A 27,222-nucleotide genomic window follows, 5' to 3' on the forward strand; every position below is an offset into this window, starting at 1 on the left:
TACACAGTTGGCTCTCTCCTTGCGCTTCTGTCTTTTTTCCTGCCAACTGCTAAGTCTCTTTGACTCGCCACTCTTTAGCCCCGCCTTTATGGCTGCCCGCCAGCTCTGGCGATCACTGGCAACTGATTCCCATGACTTGTGGTCAATGTCACAGGACGTCATGTCGCATTTGCAGACGTCTTTAAAGCGGAGACATGGACAGCTGGTGGGTCTGATACCAGTGACAAGCTCGCTGTACAATGTGTCTTTGGGGATCCTGCCAGCTTCCATGCGGCTCACATGGCTAAGCCATCTTGAGCGCTGCTGGCTCAGTAGGGTGTACATGCTGGGGATGTTGGCCGCCTCGAGGACTTCTGCGTTGGAGATACGGTCCTGCCACCTGATGCCAAGGATTCTCCGGAGGCAGCGAAGATGGAATGAGTTGAGACGTCGCTCTTGGCTGACATAAATTGTCCAGGCTTCGCTGCCATAGAGCAAGGTACTGAGGACACAAGCTTGATACACTCAGACTTTTGTGTTCCGTGTCAGTGCGCCATTTTCCCATACCCTCTTGGCCAGTCTGGACATAGCAGCGGACGCCTTTCCCATGCGCTTGTTGATTTCTGCATCGAGAGACAGTTACTGGTGATAGTTGAGCCTAGGTAGGTGAACTCTTGAACCACTTCCAGAGCGTGGTCGCCGATATTGATGGATGGAGCATTTCTGATGTCCTGTCCCATGATGTTCGTTTTCTTGAGGCTGATGGTTAGGCCAAATTTGTTGCGGGCAGCCGCAATCCTGTCGATGAGTCTCTGCAGACACTCTTCAGTGTGGGATGTTAATGCAGCATCGTCAGCAAAGAGGAGTTCCCTGATGAGGACCTTCTGTACTTTGGTCTTCACTCTAAGATGGGCAAGGTTGAACAACCTGCCATCTGGTCTTGTGTGGAGGAAAATTCCTTCTTCTGAAGACTTGAACGCATGTGAAAGCAGTAGTGAGAAGAAGATCCCAAACAGTGTAGGTGCGAGAACACAGCCCTGTTTCACGCCACTTAGAATGGGAAAGGGGTTTGATGAGGCACCGCTATGCTGAATTGTGCCTTTCATATTGTCATGGAATGAGGTGATGATACTTAGTAGCTTTGGTGGACATCCAATCTTTTCTAGTAGTCTGAAGAGACCACGTCTGCTGACGAGGTCAAAGGCTTTGGTGAGATCAATGAAAGCAACGTAGAGGGGCATCTGTTGTTCACGGCATTTCTCCTGTAGCTAGCGAAGGATCTCTCTGCTCAAAAGCCACACTGTGCCTCAGGGTAGACACGCTCAGCCAGCTTCTGAAGTCTGTTTAAAACGACTCGAGCGATGACTTTCCCCACTATGCTGAGCAGGGAGATTCCACGGTAGTTGTTGCAGTCACCGCGGTCACCCTTGTTCTTATAGAGGGTGATGATATTGGCATTGCACATGTCCTGTGGTACTGCTCCCTCATCCCAGCACAGGCAAAGCAGTTCATGGAGTGCTGAGAGTATAGCAGGCTTGGCACTCTCGATTATTTCAGGTACAAAATGTTATATTGCTAAATTTCCTTTTCTTGTAAGGGCACAATTACTTCCGATCACATCCCGAGTGTCAAATTTCTCTTTCACTTGTTTTATGATGTCAATATATGACGCAACTCATTGAACGGATGTGCAATGGGTGAATGCGTGGTTGAAGGGCTGTTCAGTGCAGTGTGTGGGTTTGGGGGGGTGGGGTCGCTGTGATGTGTTGGTGCTGATGGTAGGAACTAACTGGAGGATTTCACTTGGGATATTTTTCTGTGTGAGTGTTAAGAAAGTGATTCTGTTTTTGTTAAAAAATATTTTTTAAAAGGAATTGATAGTTAAAGGTGAATAAATGTTGGACCGGTTTTATTTAAAAAAAAGAGAGAGCCATCAAGAGGACACTGAGGAAGCCAGTTTGCCAACAGTGTTGCTGGCTCGGATTAGGGATGGATCAGAAACCCTGGTAACAGGGGTAGAGAAGTGACAAGCGCTCCTTTGATTGGACAAGCGGAGTAGCAGCAGAGCACCTGGAAGGGCAGAAAGCTGACAAGCTTTCTGGTTGTGTGTCAGTGTGTGTATGTTTTACCTTCTGGAAGGAGATAAAGTCAAGTCTGCTGAAGTGTCAAGGAAGGAGAAAAGACTACAACCCAGCTCGCTTTCCAACAATTCCATAAAAGACGCTGTGAAGTCCAATGTTTTGATTCATCTCATCTTCTATCTCTGAGGAGAGCCTGCTAGAGTTGCTTCTCTGCACTGCCTGAAGAGAACTGTTCTAGGGGAATCTCGGTGGCCTGTCTGCATGTGTTCAGAAGTTGGACTGTGTGCCAGTTTTGGTGCAGTGTGCCTCATCTGTTTTCTTCAGGGGTGGGCAAGTCATCTGCCTGGGTGTTTCTTTGTCTGTAACAGAGCTCTGATCCAAAAATCCCTTTTTATTTTTTCAGTTAACTGGTATACATATATGTTTGTGCGTGAGTGTGAAATGCTAAGGTAAAAAAGGGGACTTTAAAATTTAATGTAGGGACTTCAAAAATGTTAATATGTGTATTTATGTTTTACTTAATTACTAGTTAAGACTTGCTTTATAATAAACTGATAATTCTGTTGTTAAGCAAAGAAATCTGGTTAGTGGATTTTATTCTGGGAAAAATAGTGTATATAATTGCCTGTATTAGTAAGTGGGAAAATGTTAAATAATATGTTATGACCTGTGGAGAAGTGGGACTGAATTAACACTGCACTCCTGGCTCGGTCGTAACATATTTAGTTGGGGGCTCTCTTTCAGGGATAAACCCAACACTGGTGATGTACAATTTTAAGTGGGGTAATAATAATTGAAAAAGGAAAAATAAGAAGAACTAAATTTCTTGTGTAATAGAGTAAAGTTTACACTACCAGAATGTCTTTAACAGTTGCTGTGACTTTTTTGGGGAAGGAGAACATATCCCTGAGTGATTTGAGGGGGTAGTGCAATTAAATTAGTTAAAATTTGTTTACAAATGAGGCAGCTTGAACTTGACCAAAAAAAAGGAAAATAAATAGAATTGAAAAAACTTGAGCTTGAAAAAGTATTGACAATGAAAAGACTTGAACTTGAGGAAAAGGAAAGGGAAAGAGAAGGGGAATACCAGATTAGAAAGCTGGAACTAAGTCAAAAGAGTGGTCTTGACTTCAGCAAAAATTCTGGTGGGGAAAGATTTGTCTCCAGCTCAGGATCCAGTGGAGAGCTGTTTAAATTTGTACAAGCCCTCCCAAAATTTGAGGAAAGGGACGTAGAAGAATTTTTCATTTCTTTTGCAAAGGTTGCCAAACAGATGAAGTGACCAACGGAAAGCTGGACACTGCTATGCAAAGCACTTTATACAATGTTTTCTGGTGACCATCTAGAAGACACAAGTCAGGACTGTGATGGAATACTGTCCACTTGCCTGGATGTGTGCAGGTCCAACAAGACTCATGAAGCTCGACACCATCCAGGACAAAGCAGCCTGATTGATTGGCACCCCATTCACAACCCTCAACATTCACTCCCTCCATCACCGACGCATAGTGGCAGCAGTGTGTACCCTATACAAGATGCACTGCAGCAACTCACGAAGGCTCCTTCTACAGCACCTTCCAAACCCACGACCTCTACCACCTAGAAGGACAAAGGTAGCAGATGCAGGGGAACACCACCACCTGGAAGTTCCCCTCCAAGCTACACACCATCCTGACTTAGAACTATATTGTCGTTCCTTCACTGTCGCTGGGTCAAAATTCTGGAACTCCCTTCCTAACAGCACTGTTGGTGTATCTACACCCCAAGGACTGCAGCGGTTCAAGAAGGCAGCTCACCACCACCTCCTCAAGTGCAATTAAGGATGGACAATAAATGCTGGCCTAGCTAGCAATGCCCACATCCCACGAACAAATAAAAAAAAGAATGAATGAAACCTTACTTGGTGGCTTATCAACAACAATGTACAACAAAGTAACTTCCTTAGAACATGGTTAGGATTTTGAAAGGTTTAACTATTAGCTACAATGAATGACTGACTGAGCAAGAAGTTTGCAAATCTGGAAGAAAGATTATGGAGTACAGTAGCCCAGTGATTATGGTACTGAATTAGGAACCCAGAGTTCACGAGTTCAAATTGTATTAAACCTGATAACTTCTGAGTTAGTTCTGGAAAAATAAACATGAAATCTGCCTGTTATAAAAACCCAACTTATTTCACTAATGTCCTTCAGCAAAGGAAACTTGACAATCCTACCTGGTCTGACCTACATATGGCTCCAGTCCAACATGACTTGGTTGACTCTTAATGCAAGTTACTCAGTTGTAAACAATGGTTCAAAGTTCAAATATAAGGGGAAAAAATTAAATGTACTTAGGCAAGCTCAGCACAGTCAGCCTTGCAAAGTCCTTTTCACTGATGTCCACGTTGGCTCGACTGTCCTACCAAGCAACAGCCTGATATACCCACAGAATCTATCTGTCAGCTAATTCAAAATTCTTTCATTAACATCACAGGCTATATCTCAAGGGAACCTAAAATTACTTCAAGGGGAGGAACTTAGCGGAGTAAACAAGTAAAAAATGGGTTGGCTCTCTCTACTTTGGAGAAGCAGAGAAAGGGATTACTTGATTGAGGTTCATAAAATAATGAAGGGGCTAGATTGTGTACATGTAGTGCAATTATATCAGCTGAATAGTTTAAGAAGGACCCGCAGTCATGCTTACAAGTTATGCAAGGACAGAACTACGTTGGATATTAGGCAGTTCTTTTCCCAGAGAATAGCGGACCTGTGGAACAGGTTGCTGGCTTGTGCAGTGAAGACTGATTCACTGTATTCTCTCAAGCCAGAGCTGGACCTGTTTCTGGCTGGGGTGGAGATCCTCTCTCATAAGGGGCAGGTATCCTTCAACATAAATCAAGATCAATGTGATTGCCTGGACTAGTTTCATTTGCCTAAGAGGAATTTTCCATTTCTCCCCCCTAATTGATCTGAGTTTTATCTGGTTTTTCACCTCTTCCGGGAGATAATATGGCTCCGGATGGGTGGGGCACGTGTGTATCATGATGGATAAAGCATCACAGCAGCATGGTACAGGATAGATGGACCAGTAGGACTTTTCATATCATTTTTATATGTTCTTTTGTTTGTAGAAATTGAAAGCACACAGAATTGGAAGTAACCTTGTGATATTGGTTTGAATTGGTTGGGAGGTAGGACACAGAGTATGGATAAAAGGAATGTTCTCTGATTGATAGGATGTGACAAGTGGTGTTCCCCAGAGATCAGTTCTGGGGCCTCAGCATTTTACCATATGTATTAAAGACTTGGAAAAAGGAATAGAAAGTTGTACATTCAAGTTTTCAGATGACTATGTTAGGAAGCATTGTAAGTGGTGGAGGTGGGAGCAGTAAGTTACAAATCAGATGATGCTTCACTAGATTATGGTGAGATTCAACCCCCTCTTGCCATGGCATCAGTAGCAAGTGATTGAGAATAGAAAAGTTTTTTTTAGATAAAGTTTATATTCAGGATTGTAAATGCTAAATTAATTTTAATAAGTTAATTCCCTAGCCATCTTTAATTTGTTTTATTAGTAATAAAGTACTTATTTAAAAAAAAATATCTCCAGGACCCATTATAGCACCGATCAATATCTACGAACATACGAATTAAGAGCAGGAGTCGGCCCCTCGGCCCCTCGAGCCTGCTCCGCCATTCAATAAGTTCATGGCTGAACTGATTTCTCCACATTACCACCTACCCCCAATAGCCTTTCACCCCCTTGCTTATCAAGAATCTATCTACCTCTTCCTTAAACATATTCAAAGACTCTGCTTCCACCGCCTTTTGAGGAAGGGAGTTCCAAAGACCCACGACCCTCAGAGAAAAAATTCTCTTCATCTCTGTCTTAAATGGGCGACCCCTTATTTTTAAACAGTGGTTCTAGATTCTCCCGCAAGGGGAAACATCCTTTCCACATCCACCCTGTCAAGACCCCTCAGGATCTTATATGGTTCAATCAAGTCACCTCTTACTCTTCTATATTCCAGCAGATACAAGCCTAGTCTGTCCAATCTTTCCTCATAAGATAGCCCACCCATTCCAGGTATCAGTCTAGTAAACCTTCTTTGAATTGCTTCCAACGCATTTACATCATTCCTTAAATAAGGAGACCAATACTGTATACAACACTCCAGATGTGGTCTCACCAATGCCCTGTATAGCTGAAGCATAACCTCCCCACTTTCGTATTCAATTTCCCTCATGATAAATGATAACATTCTATTAGCTTTCCTGATTACGTGCTGTACCTGCATACTAACCTTTTACGATTCATGCACAAGGACACCCTCTGCATCTCAGAGCTCCGCATCTCTCACCATTTAGATAATATGCATCTTTGTTATTCTTCCTGCCAAAATGGACAACTTTGCATTTTCCCACATTATACTCCATCTGCCAGATTTTTGCCAACTCACTTAACCTATCTATATCCCTTTGTAGCCTCCTTATGTCCTCCTTACAACCTACTATCCTACCTATCTTTGTGTCATCAGCAAATTTAGCAACTATACCTTTGGTCCCTTCACATTTATATAAATTGTAAAAAGTTGAGGCCCCAGCACTGATCCCTGTGGCACACCACTCGTTACATCTTGCCAATCAGAAAAATGACCCATTTATGCCTACTCTCTGTTTCCTGTTAGCTAGCCAATCTTATATCCATGCCAATATGTTATCCCCTACATCATGATGTTTAATTTTTGCAATAACCTTTGATGTAGCACTTTATCAAATGCTTTCTGGAAATCTAAGTACAATACATCCACTGGTTCCCCTTCATCCACAGCACATGTTATTCCCTCAAAGAACGCCAATAAATTGGTTAAACATGATTTCCCTTTCACAAAACCATGTTGACTCTGCCTGATTACCTTCTATTTTCTACTTCTATTTCAAAAATTTTCCCTAAGACAGATGTTAAGCTAACTGGCCTGTAGTTTCCTGCTTTCTGTCTCCCTCCCTTTTTGAATAAAGGGGTTACATTTGCTATTTTCCAGTTTAACAGAACCTGCCCTGAATCTAGGGAATTTTGGAAAATTAAAACTAACACATCAACTATCTCACTAGCCACTTCTTTTAACACCCTAGGATGAAGTCCATCAGGACCCAAGGACTTGTCAGCCCACAGTACCAATAATTTGTTCAGTACCACTTCCCTGGTGATTGTAATTTTCTTAAATTCCTCCCTCCCTTCCGTTTCCTGACTTACAGCTAATTCTGGGATGTTACTTGTATCCTCTATAGTGAAGACTGATACAAAATACCTGTTCAATTCATCTGCCATCTCCTTATTTTCCATTATTAATTCCCCAGACTCACTTTCTATAGGACCAACGTTCATTTAATTAACTCTTTTCTTTTAAAAATATCTATAGAAACTCTTACTATCTGTCTTTATATTTCTAGCTAGCTTTCTCTTGTACTCTAATTTTACCTACCTTATCAATCTTTTAGTCAATCTTTGCTGTTTTTTATATTCTGTCCAATGTTTTGACCTGCCACCCATTTTTGTGCAATGATATGCTTTTTCTTTAAGTTTGATACTATCTTTAATTGTTTTAGTTAATCATGGATGGTGGGTCCCTCCCCCTTGGAATTTTTCTTTCTCATTGGAGTGTATCTGTTCTGTGTATTCTGAAATATCCCCTTAAGTGTCTGTAGTCTGCATCTCTATTGACCTATCCCTTAACTTAATTTGCCAGTTTACTTTAGCTAGCTCTGCTTTCATGCCCTCGTAATTGCCCTTATTTAAGTTTAAAATACTGATCCTGGACCCATTCTTCACTCTCTCAAACTGAATATAAAATTGATCCATATTATGATTGCTGCTACCTATGGGCGCCTTAACTATGAATCATTAATTAATCCTATCTCATTGCAGGTCTAGTAGAGCCTGCTGTCTGGCCCCAGAACATACCGTTCCAAGAAATTATCCCGAAAACATTCTATGTACTCCTCATCTAGGCTACCTCTGCCCATCTGATCCCCCATGATTATCACTGTACCATTCTGACAAGCTACCATTATTTCTTCCTTTATGCCCCGTCCTACAGTGTGGTTAGTTAGGTAGCCTGTACATCACTCCCACAAGTGACTTCTTGCCTTCATGAGTTCTCATCTCTACCCAAACTGCTTCTACATCCTGGTTTTCTGAACTTAGGTCATCCCTCTCTATTGCGTTAATACCATCATTAATTAACACAGCCACCCCTCCACCTTTTCCTAGCTTCCTGTCCTTCCTTAATGCCATGTACCCTTCAATATTCAGGTCTCAATCCATGTCATCCTGCAGCCATGTCTCTGTAATGGCTATCAGATCGTAATTATTTATTTCTATTTGCGTTCTCAGTACATCTGTTTTGTTTCGAGTACTACGTGCATTCAGATACAGAGCCTTTTGTTTTGTCCTTTTATTATTTTTGTAACCTCTAGCCTTATCTGTTGATTTACGCTTAGGTTTGTATGCTCTGTCCCTTCCTGTCACAGTCTGTTTGTCATTTCCCATATTAATACCTTCCTCGCTTGCCTTGTCTCTACTCCTTGATTTGCCATATCTTCCCAAATGTGATCCCTTGCCTCCACTGTTCAGTTTAAAACCCTCTCCGCTTCCCTAGTTATGTGGCTCACTAGAACACTGGCCCCAGCATGGTTCAGGTGTAGACTGTCCCAACGGTACAGCCATCACTTTTCCCAGTACTGTGCCAGTGCCCCACGAACCGGAACCCACTGCTACCACACCAGTGTTTGAGCCATCTACCACAGATGATGACCACACAACCTGCTTACAAGTCTCTACCTTCACTGCTCTTTGGACGCTAAGAGTGACATTTTCTTCAATTATCCCTATAGCCTCCACCCAGTATTTGCATGGTGGAATGACTGAGTGAAAACTCTTACGGATGCTAAGAATTTATTTCAATTCTTTACTTAAATTTGAGCAAATTATTCATGGGGGCGGGGGTTGGGGGATAAGAGATGCTAGCCAGGTTTCCAAACGCTCTATCATGTTGATATCTTAGCCTCTTTATATAATTGCTTGGATAATAGTAATAAAGTAACGACTGTGAGATGCAGCTCATTATAAATTAATCATGGCAATTTGAATCATTTGCAACTTGTGGCTAGCAGTGGTGTTTTTCTTATTTTCGGAGGATTACTTTTAACTGTAGCAAAAGAATCATTTCTAATTTCATATGCATTAATATTAATTGTAAAGGAAGCAGTGCGCCCTGTTGATTTATTTAAGCGACTACAGACTGAAAGCCTTGTTCCTTGCTCTTCCAAAATGCGATCCCTCACTAACCACAACAAAAGCGAACAGTGGAAAAGGTCAGACCTGGGAAGTGCTATTTGTTTTCACTGTAACAATATCCCCCACTTACCACCAGCCCAACCAGCAGCCGGATCAATTACTACTTGTCAGCTCGAAACTTGACCTGGGAAATGAAAGAAGGGCACGACCTCGAGGGAGAGACAAAACTGTGAATGAGCCGAAGCTAAGGGTTAATGGTGCAAGTCTTTTTTCTCTCCATCCCTCTCTGCTATTTTAAGGATCGATAATCACTCAGCATCCTCACTATTTCATTCATCAGAGACAGGCCAGTAAATACAGGCCAGCGAAAAGGAGGTTTAATCGCAGATCAGGTTGGATTACGCTCCAGTAATAATTGAAGACAAGATTTTATCCACGTTTTATTTTGCCCACTTCACCACTTGTGGTGGTTTAATGCCACTCCGCGCCGCAAAAAGAGAGCACCCCCAACTTTCACCCGTCTGGGACAATCTGCTGGAAACTCACACGGGTCACCCAGCAAAGTTGCTAATAGCTTTTCGAAAATCTGCTAATGTCAGATCATCCGATCGGCACTTAATGGCTAATGACCAGTTTGCTCAGCGCGCAAAGGGACCCTAAGTGAAGACAAAAAAAAAATCTTCAGTGGAAATAAAAACGAAGCAAGATAAATAGCGGTTCAAAAGCAGAGAATGAAATGCATAGTTTGTAACGACTTTGCATTGAAGAACGATGCTAACAATTAAGTAGAAAATAATGAACAACTGGGAATGATTAGACGGCAGCAATCTCTACAAAGGGGGTAGATGAACTGAAAGAGTTGTGTTATTGTGATTATAATGGTTATTTGAATCTATCGTTTTATCCAGTTCTTTTCTCCCCTCACCTCCCCCCAGCCTGACTATTCGGGACCAGACCACTCTTGGTGGATGATGCCGCGATACGGATACTGGCTTGCAATGACAACGTTTATGCTGTTTAACACTTGACTATTAAAGAAATAATTCGATTTTGGATGAAGAAATCGTTATTCCTTCTGATACTGAATAGCGAACATCCAAAATAAAAATAAATCGTAAGCTTCTGAAAGTATTTTGATACAAGTCACCTCCTCAATTTTCTCTTATCTGACTGCTGGGTTCTCATGGTGGTGGGGAGGGGCAATTCTTTGTGTAAGACTAGGCAGTGCCAGGATGCTATTCAGCAGTAGGGGGCATGAAAGCCAACCCTGATCATCTCCTCAACTGATGCAAAGACAAAGTTCATAGTCAATTGGAGAAACCACATCTGCTCTTTTTTTCCCCTTCTCCATAGAATAGGAGCCAGCTGTAGAGCCTGTGGGTAATTTTCACCTACACCAGTAATCTGGTGGAGCTATCATTGTTTGCATTCCATGGAAATCAATGGGATAAGAATTGGGAGGTTTCTACACTGGGCAGGTGTACCATTCCATCAGATTACTGCCCAAATGGTGAAGGTGAAAATTACTCTTACTTTCCTTTCTCTGGATGCTCACATGAGATAACCCAACTGCACCAAAACCCTGGTCCATCTGGTTTGTATAGCTCAGTGCAGTACCAGCTGGTACATACACTCTCACAATGGCAATATAGGTGAAAAACAATATGTAATAGTATTGTGATGATTGATATATAACTAATGTAGCAGCTAAGAAGCTTAGGATGCATTCACAAACCAACTTTAGCATAACATTAAACAGTTTTATTTACACTCTGGTGCTAAAATTTTCTTCTAAATATGGGCTAGCAGTAGAGATTGTCAGATTGCATTGAACTCCAGACTAAGAGCTGGAAACCTATAGCAACTGATAGTTTGATATGGAACTTCAGATCACCAAAGGCAGTTTGGACTTTGGGAGGAAAGGGGAGTGAGTGAATGGCTGTGATGGGATAACATCATCATTTGGTTCAGCAAAATCAATAGTATTGATAACTCATGAATTGAAAATGCAGCCCATTCATTCAAATTTAGACATTCCATTATATCCATTGCGTCATAACACTGTAATCTCTAGTGTCTTCTGACCACAAAATTCAATAAGCTCAGATCAGGTTTTGGAGGAGCCGCTATGCATCCAAACCCAAAATGAACTTGCAAGCAATCAAGCTTCCAACAATCATTTTCATCTATCCATATATTTCTTCCTTTCATTTATCTGAGGGTGTAGAGCGGGTGGAGCATATTTCACAGCAACGATTTGTAGGTAAATGAAAAATATGCTTTTTGTTAAATATTTTATTTGCAATATCTTTCATCTGTTTTTTTCTTCCAGTGTGATGTACATTGTTTAACATTTTTTCTCACTTGTAAAACAATATATTTCCTTTTAAAACTATCTCTTGCTAAACATTGACTTTAACCTGTCTGTTGCCATTTTATAAACAGTGCATCAATTAATGAGGAGTAACTGTTGTCTTGAATTAATAATTCTTTAATTGAATAACAGGAAAAAAATGTTACATTTAAGAAATCACAAAGACTAATTTCCCTTATGGGTTTTAGACAACATTGTTATTGATTATCTGATAGTACTGTGACATCCTCAGAGATAAGATGTCTTTTTAAACCAGCAAATCCTTGTAGTTGCAGCAATTCCCGTTTGTTGTGAGAAATAAATTTACAGTTCCAGACTGATGTGAGCATAGTTATTCTGTTATAGAAAAAGTGTCTCAAAATTGTGTTTGGTCTAATTATCTCTTAATGCCACACACCTCTTGCAGGAAGTGACATCAATTTTGTATGACAAGGAGAAAGGCTTTAATTGCATCTATTATTTAGTACATTATCTTCTCTATCCCCGATGCAGGAGGGAGATTTTTCTTTAAGGAAATTGAGAAAGACGGAACAACTGATTGGTTACTATTATCAGACACTAATGGGTGTCACGTCGATAAGACAGTAACAGGATATCACATTTTAGTGCTAACTACTGCACTCTCTTTATGTGATCCATCATTATCACACTCAGGCCAGATTCTCTCTTGTTTGTAAATTTTTAATCAGTCAAAAAAAAAGAAAAAAAATTACCCAGGGATGATTCACACAGGCGCTCTGTCCTTGAACTTAACAGGAGCTTATTGGAAGGCATTCAACAAGAGAAATAGAGCAAGAGAGTGTGAGATATCTCAAAATCTTCAAATTTTATTAAACTGGCAGTTCTTGTTCTTTCTTAGGATCTCCTGTTTTAAGCAGTATCAAAGGCAGCAGTGCTGGAAAATATTGGCATGAAGAACTTCTGAACTTTGGAAGGAATGTCTTAATGGGCCAGTCACATTTTCTGTGTCCCTTTACAAAAGTGAACAACAAAAAGTAATTAGCATTAACTCACATCGTCAACGATTTTGTAATTTTCATTGTCCATATTAATTCAGCTCCATAACACAATAACAAGAACCAGTCCTCTCAATGGTATCATCAGCATTCATTCATTTATTTTTGAGAAGGGAAAAATATGTTAGGTTTATCCTAATTCGTTTTATAATTCTCTGATAATTAGAGATAATCTGGATCAACTGCAATCCATTTCACTGAAACAAATACTGGATAAGTGGATGTTTTTAATCACAAAAGAAATGGGCACTTTGCTGCGTTTCTCCTCTATAAACAAATACTCAAGATACTGTTTTCGATAGGATGCTTTTATTGGAGCAACTAGATGCTTTTAGATTATGTTCTATGTGACCTATTGCAGAGTTCCTGATGTGCAACAATCTGCCAGACTACAGCAAATTAAAAATAACATAAACTATTTATACTGTCAAACATTTTAAATCTCAATTAAAAACTGTACTGTAAATGGTGAAACAGGAAATTCTTACAATTAATTGAGTAAAATAATAGCTTTCATAAGTATACCATTTTGTGGAAAATGTAGTAGGAATTGACTTTATTCGGCCAAGTACCCAGCTCCAATTTTTATTGAAACAGAATCTCTTCTTTTTGGCACATCTTATGGGCATAACAAAAATAATGCACTCAGCAGTTGCAGTTAACATGTATTTATTGCACTTGTGTCTGCTTAGCTTTCACTTTTGCCTTATGCCAAATAGAGGTGTCATGACAAAGCAATTTACCATGTCCTTGAACTAAAATGCAAGAGGCATCATGTATGAAAGACTTTTTTAAAAGTTTTCACTTTTCCACAAAGTGGGATCAATGATCAATATTTTATCCTTCCTATTTGGGAACTTTGTATCTCTCAGGGTGAGGGGAACAGTGCTGGGGAATGAAACATATTCCATTTTGGGCCATGGATGTTAGCATCAAGTGTGGGCTTCCTCAACTCTGTGAGGGTCAAGGAGTAGCCTGCTGTTAGATTACAGAATCACAGAATAGTTGCAGTGCAGAAGGAGGCCATTCAGCCCATCATGTCTGCACCAGCTCTCCAAATGAACAATTCAACTAATGCCATTCTCCTAACCCTGCACATTCTTCCTCTTCAGATAAGTCTAATTTCCTTTTGAATGCCTTGATTGAACTTGCCTCCACCACACACTCAGGCAGTGCATTCCAGATCCTAACCACTCGCTGTATGAAGAAGTTTTTCTCATGTCGCTTTTGCTTCTTTTGCCAATCACTTTAAATCTGTGCCCTCTTGTTCTCAATCTTTTCACAAGTGAGAACAGTTTTTCCCTATCTGTTCTGACCAGATTCCTTATGATTTGGAATACCTCTATCAAATCTCCTCAAGGAAAACAGTCCCAACTTCTCCAATCTGTCTTCAGATCTGAAGTTCCTCATCTCTGGAACCATTCTTGTGAATCTTTTCTGTACTCTCTCCAATGCCTTCATGTCTTTCCTAAAGTGCAGCACCCAGAACTGGACACAATACTCCAGCTGAGGTCGAAATAATGTCTTACATAAGTTTAACATAACCTCCTTGCTCTTGTACCCTATACCCCTATTAATAAAGCCTAGGATACTGTATGCTTTATTAACTGCGCTCTCAAACTTTAATGACTTAAGCACAGATGCCCCCAGGTCCCTCTGCTCTTGCACCCACTTTAGAGTTGTACCCTTTATGTTATATTGTCCTCCATGTTCTTCCTACCTAAATGAATGACTTCACATTTCCCCGCATTGAACTTCATTTGCCACTTGTCCGCCCATTCCGCCAACTTGTCTATGTCCTTTTGAAGTTCTACACTGTCCTCCTCACAGTTCACAATTGTTCCAAGTTTTGTTAAATTGAAGGTGAGTGGGGTGAGAGTGTAAGGCAGGAATCAGTAAAGCAGGGTGGCGATCAAGTCACGACAGGATTAAAAGCAACAGTGAGGATTTTGAAGTCAATACCAAAGAAGGGAAAAGATGCCAATCAATAATAAATCCAATGAAAATAAAGTAAGACACCACAAACCAGCCTGAACATTTGGAGGGAGCGAATGAAGTAAATCTCAGAGTTACAAACATCTTGGAAATGATGAGTGTCCATACCTGAAGTAATTTTGAAGTGTCAGGACAGTCTGCTATATGAGCTGGATGATAAAACTTCATTTGTTGTAAAAGGGCACTTTTGCTCTGGGCACTGATTACTGGACTCAAATGTACGTAGCCAAAGCAATCACACCTTACTGAGGTGCAAAGAGCTGATTGAAGCTGCTTGAAGACCTGACTTTGCATAAAATAACTGGGGGTTTTATATCAGTAAAAGCCATGCCTTTGTAATATTGACATCAATGGGAATGGCATAGTGACTAGCTCTATCTGATCCTCTGATGTGCAGTGCATTCCTGTTAATTCAAAATTGTTTTTAAGCATGAAAAGAAATTGAATTATCCAATCATAAAAATCAAGCAATTTTGATAAAACTGTGCAGGAATTATCTTTTGCATGATTCTATTTTTAATCACCATTTTTGAATTAAGCAATTATAAATTAGAATAAAAAGCAAAATAATGCAGATGCTGAACATCCAAAATAAAGGCTGAAAATGCTGGACGTACTTAGTGGCGGGAATTTTCCAGGCAGGGGGAGGCAGGTTTGTGTGCGTGCGACGAGCTAAACCCCCCCCAAAAAGTGACATTGGGTCGGGATTCCGATATCATCTGAGTTTCACCTGGACAAGTTTGAAGGCAAGCAGGGAATCCCTGTGCAGCTATTGGGTAAGGCATTTAAATATTCAAATAAGTCATTAAGTTCAGGCAGGATCAGTATTTGATTGGGCGGAGCGGTGGTGGGGTGGGGATTCCCAAAGCAGGTGGCACACCCAGTAGAATAGACCATAATGAGGCCTGGCCTCATTTTTGGGGCATGTGTTGGATACTTCTGCTCCTCTTGGTCCCCACGAAATAATACATAGAATTACATAAAACTTTACAGCACAGAAAGAGCTATTTCATCCAACAGTTCTATGGCGGTGTTTATGGTCCAGACAAGCCTCCTTCTGCCTAACTTCATCTTGCCCTGTCAACATAATCTTCTATGTCTTTGTCCCTCATATGCTAATCTAGCTTCTCAAATGCATCTATGCTATTCAGCTCAATCACTCCACGTGGCAGTGAATCCAACATTCTCACCACTCTGAGTAAAATAAGTTACTCCGGAATTCCTTGTTGGATTGATTAGTGACTGTCTTATATCTACGTTCCCTAGCTTTGGCCTCCCCACTAGTGGAAACCTCTTTCCTTCATAATTTGAAAGACCTCTATCAGATCACCCTTCAGCCTTCTCTTTTCTAGAGAAAAGAGCTCAGCCTAGCCCTCCAAATAAACGTGTTTAATGGGTCCTAGCTATTCCTTCCTTTTCATAGGATATGTGAAACTTCCTTTGTTCTGGTCCTACTCCCTTACCTCTTTTGATGACTGATCAATTGCATTGATGACTGTATCAGTGACGTTTCCTGTTCTCACCCCAAATCGGAATATTTCACTAACTTTACTTCCAACTTCTACCCTTCCCTTGCCTTCACATGGTCCATCGCTGACTCTTCTCATTACTTCCTTGATTTCTCTGTCTCAATTTCTGGAGATTGACTATCGACCAATATTCACTTAAGCCCACTGACTTCCACAGCTACCTTGACTACACTTCCTACCCTGCTTCCTGTAAGGACTCTATTCCCTTCTCCCAGTTTTTCCGTCTCATCTTTTCTGACAATATCACCTTCCATACCAGTGCATCTGATAGGTCTTCCTTTTTCCTCAATTGAGGATTCCCCTTCAGCATGGTTGAAATGGTCCCATTTCCTGCACTTCTGCATTCACCCCTTCCTCTCCCTCCGAGCACCATGATAGGGTTCCCTTTGAACTCACCTTCCACCCCACTAGCCTCCATATTCAAAGGATCTTCCTTTGTCACTTCCTCCACTGCCATTGTGATGCCACCATCAAACGTGTCTTCCCCTCTTCACCCCTTTCTGCATTCCGAAGGGATAGTTTCGTCTGCAACAGCCTGGTCCACTCATCAATCACCCCCTAAAGCCCCTCTTTTTCCCATGGCACCTTCCCATGCAAATGCAGGAAGTGCATCACCTGCTCCTTTACCTCCTCCCTTCCCACCATCCAGGGCCCCAAATATTCTTTCAAGGTGAAACAGCGATTTACTTGCACGCCTTTCAATTTACTGTTCTGTATTCGCTGCTTATGATGCAGTCTCCTCTACACTGGGGAGACCAAACTCAGATTGGTGACCGCTTTACGGAACATCTCCTTTCAGTCTGCAAGCATAACGCCGAGCTTCCGGTCTTCTGTCATTTTAAATTCTTCCCCACAATGCCAATATGACCTCAACAAAAACAAAGCACAGCGGATGCTGGAAATCTGAAATAAAAACAGAAAATGCTGGAAATACTCAGCAGGTCATATTCATTGTAGAATATTACCTTTGCAAAATAATTATGTATGTCTGACAGATAAATGAAGTTTAATTTCCAAAAAGAGTATCAGTCCCTTCTTAGAATACTGCCGGGACAGAATGGTTCATTGCACATAATTTGATTAAGGTGATTTGTTGCTTTATGCTGAATACAATGCTCAAAGTGCATTACCCACTTTATGACCTTTCCCGTTAATATGTGATTTGTGTACTAGCCCTGCATTGCACTTTAACAGTGTAAGTACATACTTCTGGAATTAATATTGTGCACTTCCTTGTGATGTCTGTGCATGACGTATTATTATACAAAAATAAAGTTTTTTTAAAAAATTCAAGCGGACATATTACAAAGATCGAAATGACAGTCCATTTGTGCCGTATTTTCTTACACTTAGATATTTGTTACAGCAAGAACAGTGAGTCCAAGTAGATTTCAAACCTGCCTGTGTTATAACCAACCCAGATTGTTGAACATCCATGTAAATGAGAGGCTTTATCCCTGAAGGATTTTAACTGCGGTTGGCAGCCAAACAATTTATTACCAAAGCAACGGTAAGTTAGACCTTTAATTGAATTTTCTTTTCAATAAAGTACTGATATCTGTACCACTAGTTAGAGATTAAAAGTGACATAGTGCTTTATTTTCAGAACAGAGTAACACATGACTAAATAGGTATGAAATCTATACCTGTAAAAGTTGCAAAGTCCGTAGGATACACAATGTTCTACCAGTCAAAAGACAGAGATAGTTGTTTTCATGCAAGAGCTTTTTCTAAAATATGCAATTCCAATAAAAAACTGCAACTCAGAACTTTTTTTTAAATTAGCAAGTAGTATGAATTTTTAAGCTAAGTTTATTAGTAATGATGACCTTGCTTCTAAAATGACCTTCAGCAAAGTAGGTAGCCTTTCAAATTACTGGCAGTGAAAGGATTTTAAGATGTCAGCCTTTTGGTGTGATTTAATACACCATAGTTGAGATGTGAAACAGGAAATCTATGTGAACAGTTTCAGGCTGTCAGCTCTAATTTGCTATGAAGGCTTGTGACAAGGCCTGCACAGAGCAGTATTGAATAGTTTTGACTGTGTCAACAGGGGTTGATTTGAGTTTACCAGTTCTGTCTCTCTCATTTCACCAAATGCCAATGATACCATCATGGTTTGATTTAACCTTACCCTTAGCTGGAATGGAAAGACCCTCTGCTGAACTTATTTGCTGACATTATTTTATTGTTAGTTGTTCTTTACACCATATTTGCAATATGTTTCTGAGCAAACTGGAGTATAGACTGGCTTAGTGGAAACTCACTGGACACAATCTGTGTGATGCAATTTGGACATGAAGGGGGTGAAATTGGTCTACACCAGCTGCATGAAACAGGCTTGTAGCAAATCAGAAGCCAATTTTTCACCGCACCCAATCTTCTTTCCACTGAAGTCCACAGAACAATAATTCAAATGTTTTTTGAGATTCATTTCCGAGGCTCACTGTTGCTTTTACTTGGTTTGAAATTAAAAATCCTGGCAATGTTTTCCAAGTCAATGGAAAATAAAAACTGGTGCATTCAAAATCAGCCGCTGATTTGAGCCTATTTCATGCTGCTAGTGAAGACCAATTTTGCCCCAGAAGTTGCCTGTATCAAAGTAAAGTAAACAGCACAATACCATCTCCAAAAGGTAGTCTCACATCAATTCAGCTTGGTTCCCTTTGCAGCTTTACCACTTGACCAGCTGGGAACATTTAAACTTCATTTTTAATCAATTTTGTCGATCTTAACAAAGCTGGAGATATTAAAAAGGCATTGGACAGGTACTACAGGATGAAGAACTTACAGGGTTATGGACAAAAACGTGGATGTGGGATTAAGTATCTTTCCAAGAGCCAAGGCAGGCATGGCTGGCTGAATGGCCTCCTTCTATGCTGTACATTTCAATGATTCTATGTACCAGAGCTGCTTGAATCATTTTCAGCTCCCTTCTGACATGATGTTTTATCTTCCTTTGGCTGCTGACTAAACATTTCAAGTTTTTATTTAAAAAACATTTACAATCAGTGATTTAATGTTGAAAATAGGCCAAACCAAATCTAAGACTATTGTTAAAAAATGCTGTAATAAAAATGGAGATTCCTACACTTTTTCTGGAAACCTACATTTGCAGAAAAACAGCAGAAAGTGCATTTCAACTACTCACTAAAGTTTAGTGAGCGGTTGAACAGAGTGGAAGTTAATTAAAAATTAAGAGATATATCGATATAATTTTCTGCAATGCACCAAACTCCAATTCATACTTAGTCAGGTGCCCTGATAGATCTAATAGATCTCTAGTGAGTCCTTTTGTATTTCTCCCGCCTCTTTAAATTTAATCATATCTTTGGACAAGCATTTAGTCACCTATCCAAATGGGGAATATTGAATCTTCTTGTGCCTGCTTTCTAGGCAGAAAATTGGGGTACTAAGGACCCATGACCCATATCCAAAGAATGCCTGAAAGATGACTGACCTCACATTGGATCATGTAGTTTTTCTGGTTTCACTGGCAGCTGCCTAATCTATTAGGAGCTAAATGCCTATTTTAGAACCCATTCTGCAAATTCATCTGCCCTGAGTTGAATTTTATATTTGTGCTTATGTGGTTCACAAAATATGGTTTGTAACATCCTACTTTTCTTCTTAAATAGGTTAACATACACAAATCATGTGTACATTGACATAACCATATGAACTGTTATCCTTTATTTCTACAGCTACACTACTGTCCTACCAAACTGATTTCTCACTTAATTTCTGCTATCAGTATTCCATATATTGGTAATGATTCTTCTTTATCTAGATTGTTGATTCAATACCCTTACATATTGGAAAATAAATTACTGAGATAACTCAACGACGCAAACCTTAAATATTGCAAATTATTGGCTTTGCGTACAGAACTGTGCTTTCTCAATTTCAAGGTCCTGTCATCCCTGTAACTACTATTGGCAGCTTTAACACAATTCAACTCCAAATTAAAAGGAATGGTTAAAAAGGATGCATAAATGGCAGGCTGTTATTTAACAAATTTATTGAGGTTAAATGGCTGATAGAATGGCTTGACCTCCCTGTCCTTGCCTTAAAGTTGAATGCAGTCTGTGTTGACATAGTAGCGAAAGTGAAGGGATTGCATTTGTAGTTACTTGTTATTTTATTTGTGGCCATCATGGAGGAGGATGCAAGTACTAATGAAAGGAGCATTTCAATGTTTGGGTATCTAGTATTAAAATCAAGCACACCAATGACATACAATGGCTTAACCAGGCGGCATAATGCTCCATCTCTCAGCCCTAGTTCATCAGTGTGAATTTTAACATTTCTCACACCAGCCATCCTTATAAACAGTCTGTGCGGTTAATGATCATGAAGATAATTAGTGCCAAATTGTTGGTAGTTCATTGGTATTGATTTGTACCTACTTGAATCTGGGTTCAGCCTGCCCAAACACATTTCCTGTAGCATTCTTGCAGAGCAAGGTAACATTCAATCCATCAATCTACATACAAGCATATGAATTAGGAGCCACTCGGCTGCTCGAGCTTGCTCTGCCATCAATAAGATCATGGCTGATCTGATTGTAACCTCGACTCCACATTCCCGCCTACCCCCGATAACCTTTCACCCCTTGCTTATCTGAACTGGGATGGGACCTACATCAAGGCATGCTAATACACCCAACTCCCCAGTTTAATTGGTTCTATCTCTGAATCTATGCTATGATAAGCTGGATTGCAAAAGGTCTAAGGAAGGCTTGATGAGCTGAATTGGCTTTGCTTATTCCATGCTTCCTGAAATGCTAAAGTGAAGAAGTAGGTACTGAAGAACAATTTAATGGGAAGCTAAACTTTAGTATAAAGTTATTTATTTCCTAGTTCTCTTGTGAAGCAGTTTTTCTCCCCCTTTTTATCACGAATGCTTCTTATTTCACTGATCAGAATGTACCATGTGATCACTTGCCCTTGTCACTTGAGTTGCCTTGGGATATTTTTCTTCTGCTACAAATTATTACTGAGTTATGCCGCTGTGGACTCACTTCCTGTATAAGAGGTTGCCTCATGACATCTGTCATATTTAAGGAATACACCAGTTGTGGGGATCAGACAGGTTTTTATACAGAAATGCTGAGGTTTGGAATTACTCCTGGTCAGCCTCCCACCTTCCGCAGACTTGAGGTCATCCAAAACTCTGCTGCATTGTCCTAAATCACACCAAATTCCATTCAACCATCACCTCTATGTTCACTGCTTGCTCACCTACACTGTTTCAGCTACACTCAATTTTAAAATTCTCATCCGTAGCCTCACCTCTCCTCATCTCTGTAATCTCCTCCAGCGCCACAACCCTCTGAGATCTTTGTATTCCTCTAATTCTGGCTTCATGAGCATCCCTGATTTTAATCACTCCACCATTGGTGGCCATGCCTTCAGTTGCCTGGGTCCTAATCTCTGGAATTCCCTCCCTAAGCCTCTCTGCCTCTCTATCTGGTTTTCCTCCTTTAAGGCAGTCCTTAAAACCTACCTGTTTGACCAAGCTGTTGGTTATCTAACCTAGTATTTCCTTAAATAAAAACAAAAAGTGCTGGAAATACTCAGCAGGTCTGGCAGCATCTGTGGAAAGGGAAGCAAAGTTAACGTTTCAGGTCTGTGACCTTTCACCTTTGCTTCTCTCTCCACAGATGCTGCCAGACCTGCTGAGTATTTCCAGCACTTTTTATTTTTATTTCAGATTTCCAGCATCTGCAGTACTTTGCTTTTATTCTAATATTTCCTTACGTGGCTCGGTGTCTAATTTAATTTAGTTTTATAGTGCTCCTGTGAAGTACTTTAAACTGTTTTATTACGTTAAAGGTGCAATAGAAATATAAGTTGCTGCTACTGCTGTTACACAGCAGCATTATACTGTCATGACAAATTCATCTTGGATGATCAAAATAAATAGAAACGTTATAACCAAATAAATATGAAATAGCAGAGAAAGAGCTCTATTCACTGGAAAGAAAGTAACTAATTTAATGAAAGGAATTTACCTCTGGGATATAGTTTTCCTGTAAAGAAACTGTGGTTTGGTAAATATTTAAATGCTAAACTTCTGTCCTGCCCAGAGTCCTTGACACCATAACGGTGAACAAATCAACAAATGCCAGTCTCCCATTGGTACCTGAAACAAGTGACTATTATTTGTGTATGCTCCTTAACAGTAAAATAAAATCAAGCTATTTTCCACAGGTACCATCACAGCCCAGCTGATCTTCCCATACACAGACTGCCAGCATGTAAAATTGCATTGCAGCCAGAAATGGGAATCTCTCCCAGGAATGCTGAAGCCAATTGCTTCATCTCTGTTATCATTCAACAGAGAACAGTTAACTAAGCACTTCTAGTCAAGACTACAGTGGCCTAGCTACAGTGGCAGGAAGGTGAAAATTTCCTCTGCACATAATATGAAACAGAATCATTGGGTGGAATTTTAAACTGATAGTGCCCGCCGAAACGATGGAATTTGTAGCTGTTGCTATGGCTGGAAGTAGCAGATACTGTGAGCAGCAGGAGTGTAGTGCCTAGGATTTGACTTCAGTGCCGTAAAAGGTTCAGTGACCTCATTAGGACCAGCAAGGTGAGTGTCATACCACTCTCAGTGGATAGCCATCACTCTCACACCTCCCTAGCATTCTCCTGCTCCCCTACACACATTCCTTTCTCTCCAGTCTCCTCCCCAAATCTCCATCTCAATTGCCAACACTCACACTCACCCTCACTCTATTGCCATCTCGCACCCATCCCTCACAGACACCGGCCTCAAATGTTCTCATTCTAGCCTCAACACACATTCCACTTCTCACAATCATAACTCTGCTTTCTCTCATTGCAGGAGAAGAGCACACAATTCCAGGGAGAGGCAGAGAACTGGGAGTGGACCTACAGCCATAGCCACCCTGACCACATTAGAGGAGGGTGCCCCTTAGATTGGCAGGGTGGCACACACACTAGGCATAGGCGATGGAAAGATGGGGGCAGCCCAGAGATCTGGTAACAGCATTAGATAATGTGTTACGGCCACATGCTGTGGGGTGTGGGTGGTTCCCACTATTCAACTCCTACCTGACTGGAGCAAGTGTATTTTTTGTTATTAGGGTTTAACCCCTTTGTGTTTTATTTGTCAGATGAACAGGCAGTGACAGGTTTTCTCGTAAGTTTAAAACAGAAGATTAATTAAGTGAGCAATATACCTTATCCGAAATTGTCGCAACCGCATCCACTCACGCATTCACTAGCGCACACACACACACGAAGAGACAGATAGAGAGGAAAAGGGGTAAGTGGTTTTAAAGTGAGGTAGGGTTTTGAGGTTCACGGCAAACCTGTTGAATTCTCTCAGAAGTCAAGTTCTTGTTGGTTGCAGGCCTAAGGTGTTTGTAGGTTTCTCTCTTGGTGGAAAGTTCGGTTTGAAGTCATAGGATCACTTTCAATTCACTGCTGCGTAGGTTGGAAATGTAGAATTCAGAGCAGGGCACCTCCCTTCTGACTAGCTGGATTTTCTCCCCAACTCTTAGTTGGTCAAGCTTTTTGGTGGTGCTTCTTTCTGGGTGTCTCTCTCTTGAGAGCTACTTTGAAGGTCAAAATGGTCTTACATCTTGCCTCTGTTGGGAGACGTACATCTCCCTCCCTGTGGTAACCCACTATGGCACAGGATGTGGCTACTTCACACCTTCTTTGTTTCAGAAGAACCCATTCAATTTTGGAACGTTTCAGGATGGGTGTAATTGACACCTATCAGCCTGGTTAGCCATCCTTTCTTCTAAATAGACTGTGTGGCAATGTTCGAATACACATGCGGCCATCTTTTGTAGCATTGTCCATTTAAAAAAAAGAGAAGTCCATTTTTGTAACTCTTCCATTTGAGTTTGTATTTTTTCATCATTGCACTTCTTGTAAGACTGCCAATTGCCACTTGGCACTCAAAATTCACTCATGTTGAATCAATGTCACCACAAACTGAACTGTCAGGATCTGCACTATGCTGCATTTGTACGCCTTTTCACTGTCAGCACCAACACATGCCTTTAATCTCCTACAGGTCCTTCAAGGGGTGATGACAGAGATGATGAGGAACCAGCCCAAGAGTTCACAGAGGAGGGTGAACAGCCTAAGGATGCACCTTCACATGACTCATGCGCACCCTCCACCAGGGCAGATACACATACCTTGGTGATAGATAGTTTGGCACATGATGAGGAGTGCATCACATGTGAGCACGTGTCAGTGCTGGAGATAGGGACAACAGTGGAGAGTTCCTGTTGGAGGGTGTAGGATACTGCAAGCTCTGCTTAGCTGGACCTAGTGCTGAGCCTTGGGGGTCACAAAAAGAAAACTTGTGGAGTATCAGCGGGAAATGTGTGGGCTGCGGTCAACATTTCCAGAGGCATTGGAGAGAGATTGGAGGAGTTCATCTCTGGTATGCGTGCAATGATGTCTCAGGCATTTGTATTGAAATCCATCACCACCCCCCCACCCCCCGCCCGCCCAATGGAAATAGTGGCCACCTGCATGGAAATTCAGAAACAGCGCAGACCAATGGTCTGCACATTCTGACTGCTACTTTACAAAGGATGGAGCAAAGCCTTGCCTTGGTGGCTCAATGCTTCACTGACTGACTCTCAGCCAGCAGGGAAGTGCAGGTGGGCCATCAGAGGGAAGATAGAGAAAGAGAAATGGCAGTGGGGACTCTTGTCAAGGTGCCCCCTCCCAACTATTCATCCCTTGCCTCACTCTCACCCACCCACCCCTCAGACAGAGCTGCACATGCTGTCTCCTGCTCTGATGACTGAGTCTGCCCCTGCACAGGTGGGGCAGTCTTTGGTGGGGCCCTCACAGACTCCACAACCCAGAGGACATCTGTCAGAGCAGGGGAATGAGCAGCCTGCCTCCAGCTCAGCTGAAGCCACACAGGAATAATAGGAAAAGGATCAGAAAAAAGTCTTAGTTACACAAGGGGCTTACTTGGGTGCTTACACAAATGATAATGCAATTATAACGATGTTTATTTCAATGAATTAAAGATTTTATTTGAACTCCTCATTCTCCTTCCTTCTACTTTGTTGCATTCCCCATTCACCTTGGACAGTAGCCTTCAGGTTAATGGTATGAGCAGCCTGAATGAAGAAGAAAGGTGCAATGGTTCACTGGTTGACTGTTGGAATGAGGTGTGTCTTAGGGTGGGTGGGGGACAGAGCATTTTGTCAGAACTCTCACATGGATGAATCTATCGCAGCCTTCACTGGCAGCCATGTATGCAGCTGCAGACACAATGGACAAATCTGTTTCCCCCTCCTCCTTCTCTTCCTTGGATCCTGGCTGCTGTTCACCTTTCTCCTACTGCAGATCTACTCCTCTCTTCAGCGCTGTGTTGTGAAGAGCAGAGAAGACCACAACTATCCTGGAGACCTTTGATGGGGCAAATTGAAGGCAACTGAACTGCATCTTGAGCAACCTAATTGCTTCGTCTATTATTGCCTTGGTGATGATATGGCTCCTGTTGTATCTCTCCTCTGGCTCACTGTAGGGTTCCTCACAGGAGTCATCGGCCAGGTCTTCATTGGGTAGCCCTTGTCTCCCTTGGAACCAGCTGCGAAGGCTGTATGGAGGAGAAAAACATGTAGGAGATGTGATTGATACAGAAGGCAGAAGTCATGGCCACATGCGTGGAATCAATGACGCCCTGCATCTGTGAAAATCCAGCCATTGCAGCAAAGCAAACAACCCTCTGCATTTGACTGGCTTTATCCATGACAAATTGATACAATTGGCAAAAAAGACATTGTTGACTAGGGAGATGTACTTGTGGGCAGCTGACTGTGAAATCCTCTAGGTGGCTCCAGCAGATCCCTGGAAGATGCCAGAGGTGAATAAATTCAGTGTTGCAGTGACTTTGATGGACACTGGCAATGCATTGCCACTTGGTCCTCTGGAGAGGAGGTCTGCTTCCAGGAGGCTGCAGATGTCTGCCAAGATCTGCTGTAAGAATCTAAGCCTCCTGAGGCACAGTTGTTCCGACATGATCAGGATATTCATCTTCTGCCTGTATACCCTGTGCTGGGGGTATTGCCTCCTTCAAGCTGGAGCTCTCTGTGCATCCCCTCTGTCCTGTGGAGCAGCATGTGACTGCGCAGAAGCCAGCTCCTGCTGGTAGTGTTAACGGCTGCTGCTGTTGTGGCTGTTCCTGTTGCTGCACCTCAGAGGTCCAGGCTACTGCTGTATACATGCTGCAGTGAAGGCTGACAGCAATAAGTTGGGATGCAGGTGAGTATACTCCAAGGCAGTTGAAAGTAATTGAGTTGCAAATGACACACAAACTAGTGATTTCAAGCTGACAGAAGCAATCATGCAAGCACAAGCCTTTCACTGTTTGCCAATGTTAGTTGTTAAAGTCCTCCCAGCATGTCAGTTTCAGTAAGTAATCACTCCCTCCCCAACACCCCTCCCCCCTACCCCCGCTGTGCACTTGCCTCATGGACCCTGTCGAGATGCAGAGAGATCATGGAATCCGTGCACTGCCTGTTAAAGCCTAAATTCAGGATTAAAGTGGGAATTAATGACTTTGTTGAATATTTTAATTAGTTTCCTGACAGCTGCACGGGGGTTCCCCAGTTGTCTCCAAACCCATCTGGGCCAACCCGGAAGTGGACGGGATGATGTCGGGTTCCTGACCCGACCCCACTTTCCAGGGATTCCATCCTGCGCTTGCACCTGTGCCTGCCACTCCTTGCCTTGCCCATTAAAATTCCTCCCATAGGTTCTCCATTTAAAAAGGTGCAAGATATTGTTACACACAGCACATAGAGGAAATTTCATGGTTAAAAAAAGTTGCAAATTCTTTAAAAGTGAAATTTTATTGTGCATAAATGTCAAGACTGAAATTCCATAATATAAACAGATAAATAAACTTACATTATGTTGTGGAAATCAATGAACAGTGAAACACCC

Source organism: Heterodontus francisci, chromosome 10 (assembly GCF_036365525.1).
Source record: "Heterodontus francisci isolate sHetFra1 chromosome 10, sHetFra1.hap1, whole genome shotgun sequence".
Lineage (NCBI taxonomy): Eukaryota > Metazoa > Chordata > Chondrichthyes > Heterodontiformes > Heterodontidae > Heterodontus > Heterodontus francisci.